Below are 23,171 nucleotides of genomic sequence, written 5' to 3' on the forward strand. Positions count from 1 at the left end.
GGAAAGAAAACAAGTGTTTTCACAAGCAAATTGCCAGCAGTCTGTACTGCCCTTGAACATTTAGAATCCATGACAAAACTTATATTTCTATTGTGGATTTAAAAATTGCCATGCAGTCATCAAGTCCCACTGAAACCAAAAGGAAAGGGATGTAGTTTTCACATTATATGTCAAAACAGTCTGGAAACTGTAGTCTTTCCTTCCTTATTATTTATTGTTTGCTTTGGTTACCTCACAATACATGACCAGAGCAAAACCTTAGAGAGAAATAATTTCCTTACCCAAAGAAAACTTACCAGATTTTGAAACATTTTTACCTTCCATAAAAGGACACAAAAGGAAATATATCACAATTTTCACAAAATTAAAATCTCCCAAAAACTAGATGAAATTTTGCCTAGTTTTATACTTTGTTTTCCCTTTCATCAGAGATGAAGGTACTTCTGCAAGTGAAATTTTAAAACAAAAAAGCAAAGCAAGACAAAAGGAACTTCAGATTATAAGAAAAATCTCTGGTTGTTTAGCATGTCAAAATCAAGTTTTGGATTATTATATTTATATCAGCCTATTGAAAGCACTGGTAAGTGAAATTGAAGGCCTCAAAACCAGGTGTAATTTTGTCACAAAATGGAGCTTTTCACTTAAAGCTGCAGTGAAGTGAATGTATCTTGACAGGTCAGTCAGAGGGTGACTTTGAGTGCTGATGTGATCCCACTGCTAGGAAAGCAGATGCAAACCTACCAGGCTGTTCTCCAGAACCACAAGGATGCAGGTGTGCAGAGGTGCTCTCCAATCTCCTGTACATCAGGCTTCTGCCAGCTGGTTGCCTGTGCTGGAAAAGGATGCAGTGACATAAGTAGACCCAATTCCAGAGTGCCATAGCAAAATTTACTAAATTAATGTTTAAATGAACATGTGTTGACTTCAGCTCCTTACTGGTGCAGGTTAAATTTCAATAAAATCATTGTTTTTCTGTAGACAAATATCCTCAAATCCCTGCTTGACTCCTTTAAACCTTTCAGTACTATTGTCCTTTGAAGCTATAATATTCATTTGCTCTAGCTAGGCATTGTTCCACATCTTGATCAACTCACTCTCAGTTGATTCATCTTTCTTATTACAAGAATGTGAGCCTGAGAATGGGATCTAAATGAGGACAGTACTTTATTAATTCAAACATCAACTGATGGGAAGGCAAAATAATTTTATTACGGTCCCTTCTGCAGTGAAATACAAATGACTGCAGCAGATGTTACCATGAAAATTTAACTCTGATTTTCTGTTCCAGCAACCAGCCTATAATTTAACTTTATAGTCAGGTTGGCACTCTTAGCAGTGGTGTACTACCCTGACTTCTTTAGTGTCTTGACTGAGGACACAGGAGCTGCTCTCTAATGGCTTGGTACACAGTGACATCTACTACAAGCACAGCTGACAGCCCTGAGAGTGAATTTGCTGTGTAACCCATCCCCCTTGATCAATTAATCAGAATTTTGGCTACCATTTGGACACAAAGTTTATACATTATATCTTTTTGCCTGCCCACCCACAACTGACAGACTGCGTAATTTCAACCAAAATGATTCTTTTGAAATCGTGATGAAAGGAAAATACATTAAACCAATTTGATTGCAAAGAGCCTTGTTCTTCATTTTTTTGAATAATGATTTTCCCCCACTGTCTCTGTAGAGGTCGTTTACATTTGAAACAGAATAGACACTTGTCACTGTGTTTTGCCATCTGAAAAAAACTGTCCAAATTTGATCAAGCTATGAGAAAAATGCAATTTACACACCATGTGTTCTCTAGGAACTTTATAATCTGATATTCTAACCTTCAAAGATTTCTTCTAGAGAATAATGCTCTGGTCCAGTCTCAGAGCTCTGCTCCCCACGTATGGACATGCTGAAATATAATGCACCAACAATTCTGTGGAGTTTGCTTTAAAAAACTAGTTATGACAGACAGTGCACATTTATTTTAATAACATAGATTTTGTATGAACTAAAAATTGGCAGGAATTCATTTACTAAGGGAAGTTGTTTATAAAATGTAGGTATTCCTGATGATTCTGTGTATTTTGCAGTTTTGGAAATTAGCAAAAATGTGAAGAAAAGTAATGGGTAAGAGTAGTATGAAGCAATCCTTTGCAATACCAAATGAAAAAACATGCACTGCAGGAAGAGTTCATGAGGAGTGGTAAGAGGTTCTGTGACCCACAGTCATGGGACTGGTTCCTCTGTGAAGCAAAATTAAGGTCCTTTATCAGGAAAGGTCAAGATGAACACAAAAAATAGGGGAACCATCAGCATTAATAGACCTGTTCTAATACATTAAATATTCCAATTCATTGTTCCTCTCCTTTGAGACTGGCAAAATTCCACACTTGCAGTTTCTGCATACATCTGTTCACTTGGCTTATCTGATAAGAGTGTTCAGGCCAGGCTATGAGACTTGCAGACATAATAGATGTGTGATATCTTTTGCTTTGGAAACAGATCTTAAGCAAATCACCCTGATCAAATTGAATTGAATTGAATTTCTTCAACAGCTATGTGTGCTCACCAGATGTGTTAATGCATTATTTCAGGAAAAAAGCAAAGACATGGGGAGAAGAAAAAAGATCAGGGACCAATTTGAAGGGAACAAAATGAAGTTCATGCATATAATGGAGAAGATATTTCCCCAAGCCCCTAAAAGGTGTTCAAGGTTTCCACATCTTCATTTTCTGGAAGAAATCAGCTGTGAAACAGCCATGGGAGTGAGAGGTTTGCTGGGTGACAACTACAGAAAACTTACTAGGAGCTTAAGAAGGACCCATTTAATTCCTGGGAAAGACTGGGAATTCCTTCAGAAGGCCAGTTGCCCAAGTAAGGGGCTTCTTAACAACTGAAATGAAATGCAAAGAGAGAACACTCAGTTAGTGGGGAAAAAAAGAGATAAGTGGCATGAATATGAAAACAATGCTTTGGCAAGAGTAAACCCCACACGGAGGAAAAACTAGCGAAGGATGTCCAGACCAATAAGAAGGAAATCAAGAGATATGATAGTTTCAAGAGAACTTCTGGGAAAAGCTGGGTCTGCTGCTGAATGGGGAGACAGCACAGATGACACAAGGAAGGTTAAAGTGTTCCCTGTCCTTACCGTGGCAAAGACTGTTCTTGGATTTAAATGTGTGCCAGCACAGCCTAGAAAGGGAGAGACAGACAGGAAAGAACAGGTCCTGCAATGCTGAGCTGCTCTGACTAATCAGAATGTAAATTGCTCAGTCTCGTTACCCCAAATTAGTGGCAGTTTTTGGTGTCTGTGGTCATTATTTCTCTAGGCAATTTTGCCTATGAGAACAGGAAAAGTGAAAGGAGAGAAGGATGAAACAAACCACAAGCATTACTAAGGTGTCCAAGTGTTATTTCTATATGTGGCAGAGTAAATGTGGAGCAGGTGCATTTCTGTGCCAGCCTGAGGGGCTGGGAGAACCCTGCTGCAATGCTGTGAGCTTGAAGAAAGGCTTCTCTCTTCCTTTTTCCCTCATCCCTCTTGTTCACAACTCCCTCCTTCCCAAAATTAACATTTGAATTGAAAGTTCAAAAGGTGTCAGGGCTAACAGGGGTTACTCTTGCAAATCAAAGGCCCACCTACCAATCTGCTCAGAGTCATAATGCCTGCATTAAGAAAAAAGCTAGTCAAAACGCAATGATTAAGTCATTAGTTATGAAAGCTCTTCATGTCCTGTCGACTTCTGTGCACTTGGAGAGCAACGTGCTAATCTGAATCATGATGATGTAAAGAAATCTTTTCTGAAATCCAGTTTCATTTTAATGTGGCATCTGCACTGACTGAGCCAGCAGTATATTCTCTAAAGATACAGCACAGCAGTTCTGCTCTTTCACCTTAAAAAACTCCTTGCTGAAACATCCTGTGTACCCATTCAAACTCCAGATGTTAATGGACCCCAGAATTATTTTGGTAAGAGGCTGGTAGGAAAGCTGTATCAGATGTTTTCTCTAGAGGAGAGAGGGAGGAAAGATTCTTTCCTGAGAAGTGAAATCTCTGGGCAAGATGGGAATAATGATTTTGCTGCTTGGCAGCTGATTATATGAAAAGTTTTAGAAGCAAAACTTTCTGTCATACTAATTGTTCAATTTCTTCTTTTGCAAGAGCACTTTCACTACAAGACAAGAAAAGACAAGACAATGCTTAAGTGCCAGCCTACCTTATTTTAAGTTTAAACATAAAGATAGCATTTTTCTTGGTGGTCTTTCCTGACCCACAAATACCCAGTTTTCCAGTTTGGCTGTGTGCCCTTCCTGCTGGTTGGTTTGACAACTGTCACCTCTATAGAGCCAGTTTAACCACAGCCATCACTGTGGTCTGGATGCTCAGCTGATGCAAAGAGAGGAGTATAAAATCATTCTGAAAGAGGCCTGTTTTAAGGAAAAACATTTCACAATCTGCCATGAAGACTTCAGATGATCCTTAAATAACAAGCCAAGAAAAATACAAATTGATATATATGTGATCTCAGGAGTACAAAAGTTGCATTACTGAGAAAAATTATCTATTGTAATTTTTTATAAACTGGAAGGTGTCTGCATATCTACATTGTAAACAAAGACAGGTATATAAAGAGCCAGCAGAGCCTCAGGAACACTTCTTGCTAACAAGTTGCATCTGCAATAATAGAAACTACTCACATTGAATCCTTTTCCCTGGCATCCAACTATTCACTTTCTAACACACAAACAGAGCTAAGGCAAAAGAATTATATTCTAATTACCTTGGCCAGGTATATTCACATACTCAAGTGTAATTCTTGTGTGAATTTATTCTTCATGGTAAATGAGGGCTTGTTGAAATGGAGTTTGGACAGCACCAGAGTACGGCTCATTATTTCCTCTCCTCAGCAGCAACCGCATCTTGCTGGAGAGCAGCAAAAGTAACAGACTGTAAAATAATGGTGAGAGGGTGGAACTGGGCCTGGGGTGAAGGATGCCCCTGGTCTTGGCCACACAATAAAAACCTCATGGAGACTGCACTCGAATGGAACATATAGACAGCCAAACTGTGGCAAATCTCACTCCAAGGTGAAAGATGGCTCCAAATTCCAGTGAAAAAGGGCACCAGAAATGGAGCCTGAGAATCCTTTGCAGGGGACAGGCAGCAAAGCCACAGACTGAGCATCTGAGGGAATTTAGAAACATTTCTGTCAGAGAGACATCCGAGATTGCTGCTGAGCTGTTCTTTAGCAAATACCTCTCCCAAGCCCCATTTTCACCGAGCCTGTGCCAAGGAAGGTGAAGAATGATCAAAATTCTTTGCAAGAATTCAGAAGACCAAAAATACCAAATTTAGAAGCAGTTTACAAAGTGTCCAGGTTAAGTTATATTTTTTCCTTAGAGCTGAGTTACCCTAAACAGAAACTAACTCAATTTTCAGAGCTGTTCATTATGCAGTGATGCAGACTATGAGCCAAGTTAAAATAAAAATTGTTGTTATACAAAATTGGACAAACTAGTTGTAAATATCTCTGAAATGAGATCTTGAACATACAGATTCTGAGACTGTTTGAAAAGCCCAGTGAAAATATCTTTATGGAATTTTTATTTTAAGTCAGTCAGATAATTAAAAATTTTTTTACTTTTATTTTTTCCCCTTAATGCTGCAGTGCTTGCAACCAGCTGACCATGAAGTTCTTTCACCCTCAGGTGGAAAATATACTTCACTTTCCAGGACTGTGAAAGATAAATATTTTTAAATGAAATATATGGAGAATATAACCCAAAAGATAAATTAAACCAAATATCTGTGTATTTTATAGAATAACAATAAAAATCAAATAACCTTCCAATTTCAGGTTCAGCTCATGATGGTTGAGTAATGTTTACTACACTACTTAAAACACTTCACTAATCAATTAAATGAACCAATCAGCCCTGTTCTGAGATTTTTGAAAACAAAATAAAATTGGGAGTTTCAAACAGAGAAGACTCTTGCACGGACCTGAGTGTTGTGCTGTAGTTTAATAAGGAACAGTCTTTTTTCTCTTTGCAGCAGCTGAAATTTATTGAATTTAACTTTGAAATAATTTGCTCACAGAAGTATATGCACATATTTTTAAACTACTGTTGTTGATAGTTTGATCTATGAGTTTAATATTGAATATATTTCAACATTTGCATCCCAGGTCAAATAGCCAGGTATTTGCATTTAAATAGATTATCAGCACATACTTCTTGCTCTTGCAACTCTCTGTGCCTTCCATGCAGCTGTTTGTTACGAAGATTTCTACTGATGCAGACAGGATTTTAGTAATCAGGGCAGGAGACAGGTTAATATACTTTAAATTAGATATAATGCTATTGCAATGTATGCTATCACACCGATATCAAATCCTTATATGGATCATCATTTCCCAGCACACTGAACTCCATGAAAGGAGGCTGAGGCAGCGGCTTGGTGTAACAGGCACCAAACACCAGCAGAGGCTGGGATATTGGGATTTTGAGATATTGGGAGTTTGTGCTCCCCTGCAGCTCACTGCACTCCAGCAGCGCTCCTGCTTTGAACCTGGGAAATGAACTCTGTGCTGACAGAACATCCAACTGCTCTGTGGAGATGCAGTGGATTCCCTGGCCAACATCACCTGTTTCAACTGGGTTTTTAGAGGAGCTCAGCAGAAAAGGTTGATTTGGGCCTTGTGGAAGCCAATGCAGAACTGCTCCATTTTTATCCAGCCTGCTGGAAACATCATGCACTGTCCTTGGCACAAATCCACGCAATATTCTGTCAATCTAATGTTTTAAATTCAGTTGCAGAGAGAAGATTTATATTAGATGTTGTCAGGGGAAAAAAGCCAGCCTTAGCTTGCTTTTAATTGTGGGTAAGGTCTGTAATAAATCAGCTGAGGAGGCTGAGGACTCCCCACAGTTAAAGCTCCCTAGCAGCAGGACAGAGAAAGAGCTGTCTGAAACACAAGGAAGCTGTGCTGACCAGCATGAACTCCAGCCTAGAGGAGTTCTCAGGGCTCTGTCCAGCCTTCTTCCCTAATATTTAATGAAATCTGGTTGAAAATACATAAACATTTTGCTGGCTGTTTGTTACAAATAATCGTGGCTCCATCACACAGCTCTTTAATGGGAGCATACAGCACTGGAGGAGATTACATCTGGAGGAGATCAGGGAGGCTACAGCAGTTGCTCTCCCTCACCTGTAAGTACCACCTTGGCTTCCCAGCTGGCAAAGAGCTCCTCCTCTCCTGCCCTGTGCTCTTGCTGAGGTTCACAGCAGCAAACAGCCAGAAATTTGGCAAGTCCAGTGTCTGATTGTACTTGTCCCATTGGCAGGGAAGAGGAATGACAGACACATAAACAAGCATCAAAAAAAATTGGCACGTGATTTATCTCGGAGACATCCACAGAGTAAAACTCCATGGGAGATCTTTTAGCTGACGCTCTGAAATCTGCAAGTTTACTTTGAAACAGCAAACTTTTCCAAGTCCTTATACTATCCACATTTTAAAAATGACCACCTGAAACTGATTTATGGCAGGTTGCATGGGCAATTACACTGTTCTATTTGTTACTGTAGAAACACATTTTGTTCACTGATGAAATCTATGAGAAATATATTGAATGTAGTTCTGAAAAACAATATTTTAAAATTAAAACCGAGCACTGGATTTATCAACACTAGGAAGCCTTAGCCTCAAGGAAGTCATGAAACACCAGGGAGCCAGCAGGAAAGTGCCTCTAAGTCTTGATGGGATTGATTTGGTTGGACTAGCTCTGTGTCATAGAACAGAAAAATAAAAGTAGAGTCAATTCATCAGGCTGGTGCTCTCACAGCTGGAGAGCTTTGCCCAGAAAAGGGTGCAACGAGTCAGAACACAGTGGGAATTATTCCTCCTCTCTTGGACTGTGAATATTTTCCAAGCAATCCAACTGATGACATGAAACTCAAGACTTAAGTACCTTTTTCAAGTTTTAAGCTTTCCACTGACCCTTAGTCATGAAAAAACTATTGAACTTCTCAAGTGTTTGTTAGAAACAGATCTACAGATGAGAGATGGAGTGTCTTCACATACCTAAATCAAGGGAAGACAACATGCACTTTGTCATGAGACAGCTTCCAACCTTCCTGGCTGAACTGGAAGAAAGGAAGAAATCTGGTTCCTACCTCCCATAAATGATGGCTTTTTAATTTTTATATTGAAGGTGGTTTGGAAATGGTAATCCCAGTACTTAGTTAAGAAATCCAAGCACATTGAAATAATTTGAGGTGGCAAGACAGGCAGGAAATCCAAGTACCCTCTGTTACTCAGGAAGATCCAGCCTTCATTTCTTGAGGAGCTTCACAGCAAATAAAAAAAATAAAAGGAAAAAAATGGAATTAAAAGGAATTTTTTTCTGTTAAATAAGAAGGGAATCGTTCCTGTAAGGGATTCTTCTGGACTCCGGGGGGAATAATAATTTCTTTCTTACTGACCAGCCACCGGTCTTTATTGATTGAAATTATGTAAATAAAAATATGATACATATTTTTTAATTTATACACTCCTTTCAAGCAATTTATAGCAGTTTATTGTAATCCTCAGTAAAGTTATTCTTAATTTACCCTGGTAGCTGTGGGAGGAAGATTGAGGCTTGCACAGAGCCAAGGTATGAGACTCCAGGTGTGATCTATGCAAAGGCAACAGTGACAAAAACTGAGATGTGTGCATAAAAGTGCCAGGTACTGTGAGTTTATTGCTTACCAAATCAGATATTCAAAAGTTAAAAAAACTGACAATAAACTTAACTGTTGCATCTTTAAACTTATTTATAACTTACAGAGGGAGTATAATGTCTTGGGTTTGTCTCTTCCATAAATTTTACAGCCAGCAGGAGATAATAAAATCTAGGCTGAGCTCATATTGCTGAGATAAAAAAAAGAAATCAAGGCCTGTTTGTGTTGGTGGCTGTCAGGTGAGATATTTTATACCTCATTAGTGTCGCAGCAGTTATTGCTTTTGCTTCCTTTATGAATAGATGGTGTGATGCCATGCCTCTCTCTCACACTCCTCACCAATTTGTCACAGCAAACAGAAATAAGGGATGTCTTGTCAAAGTCCTTTTCACTTCAGTGCTTGTTTCTGATGAGCCATACTGCCCAAACAAGTCTAGATGTGCTTCACAGCCCTTGGAGCTCCTCACTGATGCAGAGATGTTTCTTCAGGAGCTGTCTGTGCAGCACAGGTGTGTGTGCTCCCCTGACAGCACGGCATGGGAGGGCTCTGCCTGACCTCCCTAAATCTCCCTAAGTTACAAATCACTGCAGCTCAACCCTGGGGAAAACCACGTTTTCACAGCAAAGAGCTGCCGAGTTTTTTCACTTAACATCTTAATCCTGAAGATTATTCAGGATAATGGGTCAGTGTCTCCCCAGCAGAAAATGCCCTCCTGGTGGAAGTTTGCTACGTGTTCTTCCCTCAGATTTGAGCTGGATCAGTCTTAGGTTTTGGCCAGACAAGAATTGTGTTCATGGGTGGCTTTTTTGGCATTGAGATTATTCAAACCATGTCCAATCTGTAGAGAAGATGTACCAGGGTTCTCATATAGTTCAGGGCTAAGACAAAAAGGAGTGATGTAGATTAATTTGACCAAGAGACAATGCAAAATGGAATAGAATTCTACATAAAAGCAGTTGTGAAGAAAAGCACATGACCTAGTCCCTATTTCCTCAATTGTTAATATACTCCACAATAATTACCCATTATTTACCATGCCCATTCTGAGCACTTCTAAGGCAAATAGAAGCCACTAAAGTAATTTTTGGGAAATCGATTATTCCTTTCACTCTCTCTTTCTGCTTGCAGGAAAATCTATTCAGTTAAAGAACCAAACCTAAATACTATTTTCCTTTTTTGAAAAGCACACAGTTGTTATTACACCATGTTTTGAGCTGAGGGCATGAAATTATGGAAACTTTAATTGATCCACTGAACAATCAACTTATATTCCACTGCAAATACTGCCATCTGCTACCAGTCCATGCATCGATAATTAATGTCTGCTACAAGTTTGCCTCCCCAGCATTATCTGATTAGGTAATTAGCCTATGGAACAACACCCAGCATAATGCATTATTGTTCAATTAAGTATGATCTGTTTGAAAGCACTAAAGAATACCTTAATACTCCTCCATTTAAACAAATCATACATCAACAAACACCCATCGAAAAAAATGACAAAGCAATTCAGAATGGAAGGGGGGGTAACAGCAACAAGCCCAAAACCAGATCAAAAACATGTCAATAAAATTAGGCATGAGAACTGTTTATTTCAGAAGAGCCTGAGAGGAAATATGAATATAAGACAATCCAAAATCACTGCTCTCCAGAGAAGGCATGAATCAACATCAACAATGATCTACTTAAGATAAAGGCCCCTTCAGAGAAGAATGATGAAACATACTTTGTCATCAAAACTCAGGGGTTTAATAAATCAATAGAAGGTAGAATCAGGAAGAGGAAAAACAAGGCTGCATGTCATATTTATTCACTAGTGTAAAATGTGGCTGTTTCCAAGATTACATTGAACTAAGCTTGTGAGGGAAGCAAGTGATGAAGATGTAGCAGAGGAGAACTGAAGCCAACAAATCAGTACTGTCAGATCCCGTGGCTGTAGTGCAAAACTATCAATATTTGGCTGAGTGAAGTGTTTTTTAGTTTATCCAGCTCTTGGCCTCAGGTGATTACAAAAAGAACTCTGATTTTATTTTGCATGAGATCACTAGCTTAGCCTGGGGCAGAGAAAAAGTTAGCAAAGTCAGCCCCTAAAGTCCATGAAAAACACAACAAGTATATAAAAAGTCCAAGTATAAGAACCTGGAGACCTCACACATCATCTCTGCTATTTCAAAGATCAAGGTCAGGATTTATTTGACCAAATTTACATACCAAAGTAGCAAGCAACTACACTTCAGCCACTTCTCTCCATTCCTTTTATAGCCAAGAGAATCCTTCACCTCATGTTGGCAACACAAATGGTTTCCACCACACTTTTCAGGAATAATTTGTAAAATCATTGTCAGTTTAATGGCATAGCCTCAAGACTACATATCTAGAAGTTTGAGTTTTGGACCAGGCTTTCTCAGTTTCAGGTGCCCTTCCTTTCCAACAGGCTGTTTCACAATTAGATATTTTCAGTGGTTGTGACCTAATAATGGAATAGAATCTATAAAGGAATTCAGGAAGCCAATCCTGGCAGGAGCACACTGACCCATTCTCTCACTTTGCCTTCACTACTCGTGGTCTCATTGACTTCCTATTCATTTTCTTCCTCTGATAGCAAACCTAGAGCTTATCTACAGCCACAAGCTCTGACCTCTCCAAACAGTGCAGTATCTTTGTCCAGCTACAACACTCTCAGACCTCCCCTTCTGTCTAAATCTCTTTAAAATAAGTCATGATGTGCAAACTAAATTAATTGGATTGAATAACAATAATAATTGAATTGAATAATAATAATTGAATAATAATAATTGAGCTATTGGGCTGCCTTCCCTCCTCATTAAGAGAGTGGGAAGAACGCTGCAGAACCAGGTCAACACTCCATGGTCTCAGCTGCAAAACTGAAGGGATCCTTTGCTGATCCCTTCTAGAATTTGTGGTTACTCACAACTTTCTGCATTTCTACAAGTATCAACATTTCTCTGGAGTTAAGGGAGTACATGACACATGAAAACCTGCTTTTTGTCCTATGATTATGATTAGTCAAATTTTATTTAAACTTTGAATATTTTTTTTTTTTGTCTTGCAATAGGAATGACAAAACTGAAATTGCAATTCCATGCCTATTTTTATGTCTAGTGTTTCCCTGTTATCAATGTCACTTGGATCCCTGAAAGCACTTGGGGCTGACTCCTTTGAATAGGAGAAGAAACATATGTAAAGTTTAGAATGTCTGAATAGAGACCATATGGAGATAGTAGCTTTATTTTTATTATTGCCATTATTGTCTTATCACAGTACCCAAGCTCCACTTGGGACCAGGATCCTTGGCACTGAGTAAAGAACCAGAAATAATCCATCCAAAGCTTGCAATGTAAAGAAGAATAGCGTTCCTACATATTTAAGGTCTGAGATTACTTTGGTGATATTACAGAAGGTACTTTAGTCTGAGACTACAAACAGTTTTTTGTAAGGGAGGTTGCAAAGAAGGGCAGGACAGCTACAAACAGATCAGTCTTCTCTGTACCTATTCCCTTGTAATTAAGATGTTGAGTTGGTGGGAGGGAAAAACATAACACTTGAGAGCATTTATTAATTACTTTTCAGCTTCAGTGCACAAGGTTAAATGCAGCCTCAGGCAGCTTTCACTGATGTGACTCACATCTCCACAATGTCAGAGCTTTCAGTGACATGGATGGGCTCATATTTTGCAAAGAATAAACGACCCTCTGGTGTATTAATTAAGCATGTCCTGCAGTGAAGCAGTGCAAGACTATAAGAAGTTTTACACAGTGACTTGCGTACCTATAAAATGTGCCTTGACAGCTGCTGTACACGAGATCTCCCGTTTATCCACAGGATGTGGGCAGCATGGATAAGAAACATGTTTCCCCATAGCAACTGTATCCTCAGCCCTGCTGGTAAGTCAGCACAGACCTCTTCCCCAGGAAGATGACCAGATGACCTAATTAGGTCCAATCACAGCATTATTTTCTATTAATTTTCATATGAATTCAAATGTGACTCGAGGACCTTGGTAAATATTCCAATGGAAATGTTTACAGAAATAAAGAATCACCGGTATATATTTTTTTGAATTGTGGCTATTATTTTCTAACCACATGAAATATTTTTATTTTTTGCACAGCTGCCCCCAGAAAAATAAACCCAACTCCCCACAAATCTTAATCCAGTCCAGCTATCCCACCTGCTGCATGACCTTAGTCCACATCCATGGTCTCTCATGGATCCTTGTGCCCTCCTGGAGGGCAGAATACAAAGTGTCCCATAAGATTCATTCCATTCATGTCAATTGTATAAAGAAAAATAAACCAAATCCAACTGTAAAAAACATCAATAATGAAAAAAAAAAATCCACTTCCTACAATGTTTCCACCTGACTGTCTCCCCCAGGCTGATCATTCTAAAATTTGTGGTTAATAGACAGCTCTAGAAAGTGTGTGTTCAAAAAATATTCAATTTTTCTATATTTCATTTGCTATAGAGTTCCCTTCAAAATCAATATAATTTTTGAAATTTTAAAATACTATCCCAGAAAGAACACATAACAGAACTTATGCTCCTTCTATAATATGCTTTTCTTCTAGAGTTCTGAAAATGACCATTTCTGATACTTTACAAAAATTTCAATTTAGACTTTTTCTATTTTCCATCATTTTTGCCACCGAATTACAAAATTCTCTTCCTCACAGTACAAAATTTCAATTTCATCAGGCAAAACCAAGGATGTTCTGTGGGATTGCTGCTAGCATGGACAGCTAAATTCAGTTTCACCACACTTCTGCAAGCAGTTCAGTGTTCATTTAAGTGCTCCAAGCTCGTGTACCTTAAATCACCTGTTATTGAAACCGAAAAAAATGAAAGCAACGTTTTTCCATTTACATTCCCAGACACAAGTTGTCTGAAATAGCAAGATCTTCTTTCTCTCACACTTGTTTTACACCCAACTCCCTGATCACCTGAGTGCTTGGCATGAATTCTTGTGAGTCTCAGCCCAGCACTTTGCTCAGACTTCTTTGGCTGCAGTTTTGCTCTTTCACATTCTTCATTGCAGCTCCATCAAGTGGCCAGAGATCTGAATGTGTCACTGCAATCACAAAGCCACCCCCAGGCACCAGGCAGTACCTCTGGGACCTCTGCAAACACATTCTGAGATGTTCCTGGGGCAAAGTCTGGGTGGGGGTAGCAGAAGGGAGGTACAGAAAAAAAAACATGTGGAGGACCAGAGAGAAGATTAGATATTCATTTTTTATAAAAAAAAAAGATGAGTGAGTTGATTTTCAGTAGTTAAGAGATTTGCTAAAGTCCATAAACCAAGGGGTTGTTTTTGTTTTTTTCCACTGAGGTGCAAGTTTTTTTGAGGGAATTAACTGGGGATGTTTGCTTGCCTTTACAATAAAGTTTATCTTCCACAAACACCAGGATAGAGGTAAGGTTCCAAACAAAGAAGGCAATTGCCATATCTCCATAATGTGCATGGAGCCACAGCTCAGGGGGTTCATCTTAGGGTGAAATTTCCCTTGTCCCACATGAAGCACAGCAGGGATCTGGCACTGCATAACTCTTGTGGTCTGAGGAAAGCCAGCCTTTGCTGTTTCCTTGCATGTCTCCCTGGGTTCTGACTCACCTGCAGCACAAGGATTTGTTGCTAACCCCACCTCTAACAGAAACCTTTTCTGAGATGTTGGAGAAAGTTACTGCATTCCTCCATAACCTCCTTTTTCTGCCTTGTTTTCAAACGTGCTGTGCACCTGCTCTGCCAGCCTTGGATCCTGGAAGGATCCAATAAATAACTAACCTACAGTTCAAACATAGGAATTTTACGGAATTATTTAGGGAGGGAAAAGATTAAAACCTCAGAGCCCTGGGAAATCTGAACATTGTTCTGAAAAATAAAAGTAGGAAAATTCTCCACACCTGCTAATTATCATTGCTTCATTAAAAACTAAAAGAAACAGTGACAATTTTTACGCATTGGAGATGTGATTTCTCTAACACCAAGGAGAATAAATTCCCCTTTCATTCTGCATTAGATTTTTTTTAAGTATCTTAAGTGGAATTGTCTCTCCTTACAGGCTATTTTCAAATAATCTTGTTCCTTCCAATGGTTTTATTTTCCTGAAAGACATGGGACAAAACAAAGTTCTATGTAGTCACACAGATGTAGATTGCCTCTGGTTTCTAAGCTAACTGATAGACTCTCAGCAAGCAGTTTCAGTCTTTCCTGACTTGTAAAGTCCTAAAATTTTCCAACAGAGATGCACTCCCAGCCCCCTGAGAGCAAATTTACTCTGCTAACAGTAGGCTTTTCGCAGCTGTGCTATGTGGATTCCTTTGCCCACAGGTTCAAAGCCACTGCTGTGTGCTGTCTGGCATTCTGCAGCATAAACACATCTCTGTTCTGAGGAAAAGAGCTCCCAGTTTTGGGTCTTTGAAAAATACATCTGGATCTACCTACTGAAATATGAATTCATTGTGTATTTGAGGCCTGGAGCCTGATTATGGCAGGATGAGCAAGTTACATCAACGGAGCCAGCTGATCTGCACGGGTGTGAAACCAGGTATAAATGAATCCCTTTGTTTCCACAGCCCTCACTGTCAAATGTTTTTTCAGTGCAATCAGAAGTTAGGCTACATTAGTAACTTCAGACCATGACATTTTTCCACACACACTAATCAAATACTGAATCCATTTAGCAAATTTTCTGTGTAACATGGAACACAAACACAATGTTGGATTTTCTCAACAATTACACCTTTAGACCTCACTGACTTGTTAGTTTTCTTTTTTTAGCGTTGTGTATTACTTTCCCCACTTCTGTTCTTGCAAAGGTATAAACATTGATGTATTTCTTTGCAAATGGATAACATCTTTTCATCCATGATGGGACTAAGGGATTCATTTTAGAAAAGCATTGCCTGTGCTATGTAGGATTCTCACCAAAGGGAGAAACACAACACCATTCTTTAATTCTCTCACTTATGGCCCCCATCCAACAAAACACTTAGCCATATGTCTGCTTTTCCCCCTAGACTGGGGGTTTGGCTACTGGATAGCACAGATCTGTGCAGCAGGAAAGGTAGGTTAGCCACTGCTACTTACAGTCAATCAAAGATGCTCAAATAGCTGATTGAGACCACTGGAATGTGACAATTGTCCAATGGAAGTCCAGACATTAATGGGCTCAGGGACTCTGATCATAATGGAAGTGCAGCAGAGTAGTCTCAAAGCACACAACATCACAGAAAATTGCCTCATGTATGGCTGTCCTTATGTTCTCTGCTTATCACATTTTAGAAATTGGAGCATTCAATGAAAACCACTGGACTATAAATTGGTGCCTTCAACATGTAGTTTCTTACTTCACAGTGTGACCTGCTCAGTGTACCCTATTAAAAGGATAAACATGACAAGATAATGGATTCATTTTGGCAGTGGCAATACACTTTGATTTTTCATTATTTCTACTTTGCTGGCTCACACTGAAAAGTCCAAGAGCTCTCTTCAGTTGCTAATCTATGAATGGCTAATGACTAGACCCTCATGTTCTGGGATTAATGTTACAAAATGACAGAGAAATTGCTCACTAGACAAGCAAGCATTGGTCGTAAATTTTCCGGGGAGTTTTTTTGCAAAGTTTAGCTTTACTCTCTAAATATGCTTTCAAATGCTAAATATGCTTTTAAATATGCTTTCTAAAATGTTTTCCTGCTTTGCTTTTCAGATTATCTCGATGTTAATCTGAAGCTAGCTAATTTTGAACACCCTAGGAGCTGGAGGGCTGAATTTATATTGAAGTCTAGCCAAATCCTTGTCAGGAGACCCAATCTATTTTCTAGGTTAGCTATAAGCACTTCTATCTTGACAATTTAAATGCATCACCAAGCAATCATCCTTCTAATCCACTTGCACAGATTTGTGTTTACTGCCTGTGTTCATGTAGAATGAAGTATGGAACCAACAAAATGCTGAGGATCTACCTGGCAGTTTCCTGGCCCCTGAAATTGAAGGCTATTTTTTTTTTTTGCTTGAGGTATAAACTCTCTTCTGCACTCCCTCAAAAGAAATAAAAGATAGAACCAGGGAAGGGAGAAAGCACCTTTTAAGGCTCCTGAAGCTTTTAATTGAATCAGTGATTCAGGAAATCTCATTCTCCCTTCTGTTGTTCTGAAATGGGGAGACAATGAGCAGATTTCTGTCAGCTGAGCAGATGCTCTGTGCATGCAGACATTTTTGTGTCTAATGATAGCTTTGACATTATGATGAGTTTTGTGGGATCTGCTGCCTGGGGTATCAGTAAAGAATTCATTAAATGCCTTTCCTGTGAAAATGATAAGACATTCTCTTAAATATGAAAAAATTGCTTAAAATTAGGCTTGTAATGATATTTTACTTTACTTATCACAGGATTGCACTGGCAGTAATGTTTTAATTGCTCAAATTACAGTATCTTTCAGATGTCAAAATTACTTGCATTAATTGCCAGTGGAGACAAAACAAAAATGCTCCTGTACTAACACATTGCACACCCAATTAGCACTAATGGTATGGTTAAACTTCATATGTCTTTCTGTAACATGATTAAAAGGAATTGGCTACTAGATAAAGTTCAGAAATAAGATTAATGTACCTTTTCAGTCTTCAAGTCTTAGCCTAAGAATTCACTTAAATGAAAAACCCCACCTTCAGATCTGTTTTTCAGATGGTGTATATTTCCCTAACTTCATATTTAGGCTGATTTTCATCATATCAGAATATGGCTTTATTTTTTTCTTACAATAAAAGCCAGCACTACCCCTACCTAAGTGGTTCAGTGAGTGGAAATGTGTGGTTTCTCTCTAAAGAATCCCAGCTCCTCTTCATAAATTCCTAGTTCTCCTTTATCTTATCTTAAGGAAACAGACTCTTATTTACCAGGAATGTGTTCAGTGTGCCATCCAGCAGGTATTTTCTTCCTCTCAGCTGGAAACAACACAAACAACCATGACTAAAATATAAAAAAAACCTTATATAATGCTACTTGTTATCATTAGAGAGCCACCACATGTTTTGTCCTCTGCATTTAGCATGTTGTTCGATAATGAAATTAGTAAATCCGAGATCCAGTGCTTAAGAGGATTTTCCTCTACTGTTGCTTGGAAAATATTTTTGGTAATAGAGCCACAAATTAAATTTTGAAAACTGCAGGAAGGTACTAATAGGAATAGTAAGCCCATACTCTTTAAATAGGTTTTTCGAATTGTTACACAGCAGTACATATTATGTATCATGATCTGAAAAAGGCTGATTCTTTACACTGGTTTTTCATAGCCAGAGAACTTGTAACTCTATTAACTCTATTGTAGAGTTAATGGAGAAGTATCTTCTGCTCAATAACTGAAAAACTGCAAAGTAATTGGGAAAGTTTTGACATTTTAAATTCACCTGCTTAATTGCTAATTTTTTAAAAGCACATATCTGAGAACTCTGTTGACATTGTCTTTAAAAGGCAGTATTATTGAAAGAATCTACATTTAAGGAAAAAAGTTTTGAGCCCAAATAAACAGTAAGAGGATGAGCAGAGAATTTCTCATTGGTTCACTGTGGTCACCAGGGCAACTGGTGCTGCTGAAGGAGCTGTGAGGAGCTGCCTGTGTGTCAGGACAGCTCCACCACCCCAGAGGAAGGAATGAGTCAGAGTGGGCAAGAGATTAGTTCAGGTCCCGAAACCAAAAGGTTTAATATCTTCTGCCAAAGCTGTTATCACTTAGTAACTCCAGATATATTTGTAATCCTCAATCCAAATTCCATCAAATTCCATTGTCTAGTAGCACAGGAATTTTATTAAATATCTCATTTGGGAGTTATAAGAAAAAATAGAAAAATACATCATTTGGAACCTTGTTGTGCACTCTATTTATGCACATATTTATGAATTGAAGGCTTTGTTTGTGGTCTGCATCCTTTTTACTCCTGTAATCTCCTTTTAGTGGTTTGTGGATGGGATGTTTGTGCTACATAGCATCACATAATCCACACCATAATTTAGGAAACCACCATATTCTCAACACTTTCTCCAGCCCTGCACCTACTTTGTGGTAGCAGACATGTGGCCATCCCTACTAAAGGATTCTGTAGCTGTTCAAATTTCAGCTGAGCTAACGGAGATATGTTATTAACTAATGCAAAAGCAATGCACTGAGGATTATTACATTCCCAGAAATCATCCCAAAGCCCCTGATGTGAAAATAGCTGAGGAGATTGTAAAGGGGAAATAATTTATGTGCTTGCCTTCTACTTCCCCAGCCTAGGTACCCACCTACATCCCCTCTCAGAGCCTGAATGTGACATGGACCATTGGTGCTGCCCAGCACAACCCTTCTCATGCTCTAAACTAGTTTGTCATGGCATCAGAATATCCAAGATTAAAGTTCAGAAATGGGCTGAGCCTCAGGTGATCAAGTGTCTCTGGCAATGATTAAATCAACACAGCTTCAGTTCTTAGACTGGATCCTGATCCTTTCCAGGGACTGGACAGATGAATTGGACAGAGTGAAGAGTAGCAGTAAAGATGAATTGGTTTGAATCCTGGATGATTGAGCTATAATTGTTAAGCTAAGGCAGCGGTGCAAAAGTTGTGAACAATATGTCAGTTTGTTTGGGATTTTTTTGTTTATTTTAATAAGTATTACTTACTGTTTGCTGAGGTATGTTTACAAAGTAATTTGGCTAAAAGCTAAGTATGTTGCAACCAAGAAAACGAAGAGCAAAGAACAGAATCTAACCTGCAGCTGGACAAAAAGGGGGTTTCCTTCTATGAAAATGTGCTATTCAATGCTTAAAAGATTTCTTATTCAAAATAAAAGTTCAAACCAAATGAAGAAATGTTAAGCTTCTGGAAACTACAAAACTGGGATATAGTCCATGACCAAAGCAAAGTTTCATCATGTTCAATAATGCTAATTTTATGAAAATGAGCAGAAGTTGATTTAAACTACACGTCTCTGTAATGTGTTCAGCATTTTAAACCACATATTCCAGTTAGGGGCTAAATGTTAATACAGATCTCCACAAAGTACATTCAAATACCAATTAGTAAGTCAATATTTCTAAGTAACCAGGACTGACCCCACATAAATATAGAAAATAAAGCACAAAATATGTTTAGGCTAAAGTATTTTATAAAAAAAAATTTAAAAAGAGTATATGAAAGCCGATATTAAACTTTAGTCCATTGTCAGCAGCAGCTGTCAGAGCAGGCAGGTAGCATAGCAAAGGTGAAAAGGTTAAGGAGCCTCATGAATATGAAAAGCTTTAAATTACTGCTGATATTGACCCATGGTGTGACACAGGACTGGACCCTACAATGCACACCAGAAGGACGGGGCCACAGAGTGGGACACTTGCTGGCCTCAGCAGCCCTGTGCACTCACAGCATCAGAAACTCAGGGGGCAGATAAATTTAATCCTATAGAAAACAGAAAAAACACCTGTTCACAGAACAGTTTCTAGTCCCAGCTTCATATTATGTCCTTTAGCAGCTACATGTTACAGGTTACTTCATAATAGAAACTTTTTCCTTTCTCTTCTTTCACTATGAAACACAGCCAGCAAAAGAGGAAGCTTAACTTAAAAACCTGGCAGTAACAGAAAAATAAACCCTTTCCTTTTTTTGAAAAAACCACAAAACCATCACCAACAATGAAATTCAAATGTCATCTCAAGTTAGGCACGTAGTTTGAACTATCAATCACAGAAAAAATTCTGCTTGCATCTATATGAAAAGCACATTTCATCAGTTTTGGACCACAAACACTCCCACAATTCACACAGATATTTTTCTCTGTGCTCTTTACTGGCTTTAGTACTATGAGCTAAAGGATATTTTAGGCAAAGTATACTTTTCTAAGTTTATTCCAGGACATCTAAATAGGATGTGTGAAATAATTCTCCTACTCTGCTACTAAAGAGCTACAGCCCAAGAAGTCTGGATAGCTCGGGAATAGTTTCTTAAAGGCACAGATGGACTAGGCAGATGCCAGGAAAACAAAATAATTACTTCAGGTATAGAAAGCACAACCTCTGAAAAAAAATGGTTAAAAACCCCCCAGTGCTGAGAATAAATAAGGACAGTAAACCCTGAGCTACATAAAGTTCACTTATAGAGGAGGACTATTCTCTTTACAACATGCTATGGATTGTGGTGCAACCAGAAAGACAGAGGTGAAATAATAGGAAAATCTGATATAGAACATTGAAGCACCGAAGGTTTTAAGAACAGGTTTGGAAGACATGTCAGAATTAATTAAGGCTGATCTGGATCTAGGGCAAAGGAATGGAGAAACTGATCACTAAAAATACTGCCCAGTTCTATTTCCCTTTCATCTGATCTCTTTCCTACTGAGTCAATGAGATTTGTGCCGCATGCATGCTGTGAGAGTCAAAAGGGCTAGATCCTTTGTTCGTTTCTAAACATCAATTCATTTTAATCTCTTTACACTCTATGAGTAGATTACTCTATGAAGACATTTTATCACTACTACTCCATTACAAAATGGAGACTAGATACATTTATTAAAAGCAAAATATTCCAATTTTGTTTAGAAAAATTGAGACCTTCCAGTTTTATTTCTCCTATTTAATTACCTCTTTTATGAATCAAGCTACTACTTCTTGTAACCAACTTTGTGAAGAAACAAGTGGAAATGCTAGAAGGCTTATCTGCTTATTTTGCTGCATATTGTAAAAAATCCTTTTATTCTGCCAAAAAATCAGAGCCCTGAGTAAATAAATAAACAACTCTCAGAAGCATTGTATAGTTGCAGCATGTTGAACATTAATACTGCTGAAACACTTGACCCAAGAAAAAATCCATGTTGGTTACACTGTTTTCCATGCTGTACTACAAAAGCAATAAGCATTTACTTATTTATAATATCAGATATGAGCCACTAATCTAGAAAATTAGATTTCTGAAAGAACACAGATTGCATTTGCCAAGAACCAAAAATCTATCTGAATCACTTCATTCTTTTTAATAAACTTTCTTAGTGAAACATTGATATTGAAGGAATCAAAATGACTTTAAAAAAAATATTCTTTTTGTCATTCATTTATTCAAATAGGAACCTTAGCCTTAATTAAAATAACACTGCAGAGACTCAAGGGAAGCACATATGTATAATTCCTACAATTACTTATTTATTATTTCAATTAATTATTTATTACTAAGAGGTTTTTTTTTTCAAAAAAAAGCTCATAGAATTGTATTTAAAGTTACAGTGATCTCTGAGTACTGAAAGTGAACATAGAGAACAGTTTCATATATCAAAATGAAGTCAAAATAATTTCAACATATGTTAATCTATAAGCAATTCTCTTTCTGTGGGAGTGCAAACAAAGTTACACACAGTCAGAGACCCAAAGCTCAGCTGCACACACGGCTGCAATGCCAGTTTGGTTTAGTCAGACACTTCCCTTGGGTAAAGATCAGCTCAGATCCTCCTCAGCCTCCTAACACAGGGATGATGGAGTGGAGTTCATCACCACAGCACAGCTGTGGTTCTCTCATGCTCACCATGCACTGCCAGAAAGAAGGATTCAGGCTGGTGAATTCTCCAAATTCCAGAAACAGATATTAAATAGCAGCAATCCTTGTGTGTTGAGGGTCCAGCTACCTCCAACCTCCTCCTGGGTCAGGTGTGCATAAACATCACCAAGCCCATTTGGATGGAAAGATCACACTTGGCACCTTCTATCACCAAAGACACTTTTGGAGTAGATTATGTGTTCAATTACTAAGTTGCTGCAACAGCTTGGTTGTCATTTGAGGGGTGGTGCAAATCTGGCCTCACACAATGAACTCTACTCTGTCACAGCCTACATTTATTAAGCCTGGTTTAGGCTGTTTTTAAATTAACCTCCCATCAACATCTCACTACAGCATGGCCAAACCATGCCAGCAGTGCAGCTCAGGAAAGGTTATTATGCTAAAAGACTAGTCCAGAAATATCAATAAAGTTATATTATTTCTATTTAAAGGGTGAAACCTTCAGTTGTCCCTGGATACGTACAAATGTGTGATAACTGACTGCACTGCAAACTGCGTACAGATGTGTAATGGCACCTTGGACAGCTAAAATCTTATGAAAGCAGCTTTCTTTGAGACTATTAGACTGTTACCAGATGAAGTAAACAGCAGTGCTCTGATGAGGTGGAAGGCAAAGAGTAAGGAAAAGTGAAGTCTGTTTCAGTGACTGGTGCACAACTCTTTCTTTTCTAACATTCAGCACAACCACACTGGGGAAGTTGTTAACCTTCACCTTTTTGTGTGTACTGCTTAAAGCATACACCACAACACTCTGAAGGACTTCCTAGCTCAATCTTGCTTCAAATTCACAAAGTCAAAGGTAAAAATGTTTACACATGATCTTCACAAAAGAATGTCTCTGAAAGGCTTGC

At 38.4% G+C, this 23,171-nt stretch overlaps 1 long non-coding RNA gene across 1 annotated transcript in view; it reads right to left on the bottom strand.

Moving 5' to 3' along the window:
• The window catches only part of LOC148183800 (uncharacterized), a 42,669-nt gene that overhangs the window by 12,901 nt on the left and 6,597 nt on the right, over window positions 1-23,171 (bottom strand). The window contains exons 2-3 of the long non-coding RNA XR_015773237.1: window positions 1,835-1,905; window positions 742-832 (exon numbers count right to left, since the gene is read on the bottom strand). This is a non-coding gene — a long non-coding RNA (uncharacterized LOC148183800). The remainder of the gene's footprint in view (window positions 1-741; window positions 833-1,834; window positions 1,906-23,171) is intronic.

Source organism: Pseudopodoces humilis, chromosome 9 (assembly GCF_049639895.1).
Source record: "Pseudopodoces humilis isolate 2021_Gansu_Grassland_sample_001 chromosome 9, ASM4963989v1, whole genome shotgun sequence".
Lineage (NCBI taxonomy): Eukaryota > Metazoa > Chordata > Aves > Passeriformes > Paridae > Pseudopodoces > Pseudopodoces humilis.